Below are 3,822 nucleotides of genomic sequence, written 5' to 3'. Positions count from 1 at the left end.
TTATTGTGATTACAATGCGCAATTAAATGTTTAAAAACTTATACCGCAATATTCAGAATAACGTGTCTTACCATGATACCCCTTATACCATCAATGCATCACTTTAGTCCCAGTTTCTGTTGCCTTACTGCATTCTGAAAAAATACCACTCGATTAATACTTTAATTTAGACTAAAACCAGAACCTTAATTATACCCAAATGTATAGTTCTGTAATATATTGTCTTGTAATAGTCACACTCTACGGTCCTCATGGCGCAGTGGATAGCGCGCTGGACTTCTAATCCAGAGGCCGCGGGTTCGAATCCCGTTGAGGATGAGCTAGTATAGCACCATTTTGCTGCTAGGCACAGAGGCATGTCTAGAGGTGAGAGGGCTGGGGAGTGACAGGGCTGGAGAGTGAGAGGGCTGGGGAGTGACAGGGCTGGAGAGTGAGAGGGCTGGGGAGTGAGAGGGCTAGGGAGGGAGAGGGCTGGGGAGTGAGAGGGCTGGGGAATGAGAGGGCTGGGTCACGGGTGAGGTCACTGTGCTCCGGCGGTCGACGGGAGCGCGCATGAGCAGCAGAATTGCAGGTATCAATAACGTCCATACAGAGTTGTTGTTTGGGTATTAAAAGTGCAACAGAAACGTAAGAGGCATGCCCTATTGTTATGTGATGGCAGTTCCGACGCAGAATTGGTAGAAATTATTCTCGTGTCAGAACTCAGAACACGGCTTTAATACTACGTAGGTAGAATTTATTTAAAGCAGTCAGCTACTCAGCTAGTAGTATCTCTTGTGCTGCACATTCTTGAATTAATAGCATAATAATTAATTTCTTTGATGCGCTTATCATGTCCTTAATGATTAGATGATTAGGAGACTTCACATTTTGCACAGAATAACAGGCAAGGACAAAGAAATCTAGCGTTCTACAATGAAAGAAAATAAATAATTAAACACCGTTTCATAGAAAAACGTTGAACGCTCGATCATCAGGAGTAACTATGGTAATTGCCATTCGAAAGACTGTAGGGCTTGAGGCAAGACGTATGACGACGCTAATTTAAATAAGTAGTTTGTTGGTTCCTATACGTGATAAATACACAAATTAAATACTAGTATTTTATGCAAATATAAATACAGAATAGCAGTAATTGGGCTGAAAATAAACGAACGAAAATAAATTGAAATAGAACGAAAGATTGATTATACGAGGGAGCTTAGGATCTCAAAATGTTTCTGCACCGAATAAATTCACGCTAAACAATACATTAAAAAAATTATTTCGATTATATAAGTTTATCCAATATCGGACCTCATAAATCAGTCATTATTCGTTCAATATATAGCATATTCATCATTCCGCTGTATAAAAATATATAATAACGTGTTTGTGATAAGGTTCAATTAGACAATAGTTGTTATGCCAAGATCTTCCACACTCGATTAATCATGTAGCCGATGATCCTTCTGTCGCTGGTTAAGAGCAACTGCAAAGCAAGTGCAATTTCTTTTGTAGTTCTTATTCAAGCTACGCAGAGTTGCATAATTTATTACGTTATTTGCGAACCCTCACTATATTAAACGTAGTTTAGGCTGCATAACATTAAATTTCGGTAAAAATTGAATTATTTTGGTGAGAAACCAAATTGCGATATAGATAATGGACAAACATTTTAGCAATCCTTATGTTTCCGTAATCCGTAATCAAATCAGTCGCCGAATATATTCTTCCTCACATATCACTAACGAGTAACGACACACTCACACTTCACACATCACACATCACACTTCCTCACACATCACTAACGACACACTCACATATCACACATCACACTTACTCACACATCACTAACGACACACTCACATATCACACATATCACACATCACACTTCCTAACACACCACTAAATACACAGTGCCATATCACACATCACACTTCCTCACACATCACTAACATCACACTCACACATCACACATCACACTTCCTCACACATCACTAACATCACACTCACACATCACACATCACACTTCCTCACACATCACTAACATCACACTCATATATCACACATCACACGTCCTCACATATCACTAACGCTATGTATTTGTTAAAATAAAGTATACGCGACAAAATATGAATTTTATCCCTGAAATATAATTATTACCGGGACTGCAATGACGTCCTAAGTTAACTTTCAGCGACGCCGAGAAGCAAGATACATTCCAGGCTTAGTGTCGCCTCGCTAATTATGTTAATGAGTTGCACTGCACGCGCCTCAAGTGGACACTTCAGGACCTGCATTAATGAATGCAGAGCCTAAATGAGCGCATCCAGCATGCAGGTCCGACTTAATGAGCGCATCCAGCGCCGCCCGCAGCCGACACGCATCCAGCGACGGCGGCCGACACGCATCCAGCGACGGCGGCCGACACGCATCCAGCGACGGCGGCCGTTACGCATCCAGCGCTCGGCGGCCGACACGCATCCAGCGCCGGCGGCCGACACGCATCCAGCGCCGGCGGCCGACACGCATCCAGCGCCGGCGGCCGACACGCATCCAGCGGCGGCGGCCGACACGCACGGTTTGTTTCTGGCACCGTCTGCTTTAAATGCAACTGTCTTAGTAAAATAACTATGTCTCATTTCTTTATTCTAATAAGGCTCATTAGGCACATCCATTTTAAAGACAGCGCAAGGACGTCCAAACTAAAATTTTAATGTAACTCTTTTCAGAATTATACTGTTTAGTTGGTGTCAATAAAATTTATTTATTTTAGGAATCTCTTGTCGTCGGCTTTACAAAAGCGAGAGAAAAAATTTCAAGCAAATGCAGTGTAAAAAATTAATTCAAACACGCAAGTAATTTTAAATGCGTGCACAGAAGAAGGAATTTATATTGGATAACTGGCAGCGGTTTCATTTGCACGTTTTAGTTTAATTGAAAGGAGGAGTCGCGTATTTGCATAATAGCGCTCGGGCTGCGGTGTATCGGCGTCATAAACGGAACTCAAATAAAAGCCAAAAACTTAAAAGCAAAGAAAACTCCACAAAAATTGTGGAGTTTTCTTTGCTTTTAAGTTTTTGGTGAATTTGCGATTAAAGCAAACAAGTGACATTATTACTCAAATAAAAGCGTTTAGCTGCTCTGTAGACTTCGCACCGCGCAGCCATTGTTGCTGTTTTTCGTACTCACCGCTCCCAGTTCAACGTGCTAGATGGCAGGTTCATTACAGCGCAATTTATTTTTAGTAGCTTGGGAAATGGATATGGCTCAAGTGGTATTCATGACAATACATCCAAATAATTCACCAACCAATTAAGAATAAACCTTTTCTAGCACAGATCGCAATTAATTGATAAACCCCGCCACTAGATTCATTTGTATGATAAAGTAAGCAATAAATTTCCAGTTTATATTCACTGTCTCAGTAAGCTGGCACCAAAAAGCTGATCGATTTTTTCATCGGACATTAACTTCTATTTGGGTCAGTTCACTCAAATGTGGTTGAAGATGCCTAACTTCACCTATGAGCGCCGTGTGTAGCGATACTATAGCGGCGTGTGTAGCGATAAGATATACATACTTAATTACATACTCGCGCTACAGTACTTGAAACTTGGGAAGCTAGACTAATTAATTAATGCCTTTGCACATAACTTAACTCGAATACCATACACCACAAGACTGAATATATGAGAAACTTTTAAAAAAATTTTCTGCTCTGGTCCGTTTGTACGCCTACCTTACGGAAACTAACACATATGGGAAAACTTAAATGCGTTCTTCTATTAAAAATAAGCAGATAAATATACGGACCTGCATTGATTGATAAATATGTAA

At 40.7% G+C, this 3,822-nt stretch overlaps 1 non-coding gene across 1 annotated transcript; it reads left to right on the top strand.

The window, feature by feature from the left end:
- Nucleotides 1-245: 245 nt before the first annotated feature.
- Nucleotides 246-318, top strand: Trnar-ucu. Its single transcript has one exon. It is a non-coding gene; the product is annotated as a tRNA-Arg (tRNA).
- Nucleotides 319-3,822: the final 3,504 nt, after the last annotated feature.

This window comes from Hyalella azteca, unplaced genomic scaffold (genome assembly GCF_000764305.2).
Source record: "Hyalella azteca isolate HAZT.00-mixed unplaced genomic scaffold, Hazt_2.0.2 contig6929, whole genome shotgun sequence".
Lineage (NCBI taxonomy): Eukaryota > Metazoa > Arthropoda > Malacostraca > Amphipoda > Hyalellidae > Hyalella > Hyalella azteca.
The sequence above is the reverse complement of the archived record's forward strand: the minus strand, read 5'-3'. Positions and strand labels throughout refer to the sequence as shown.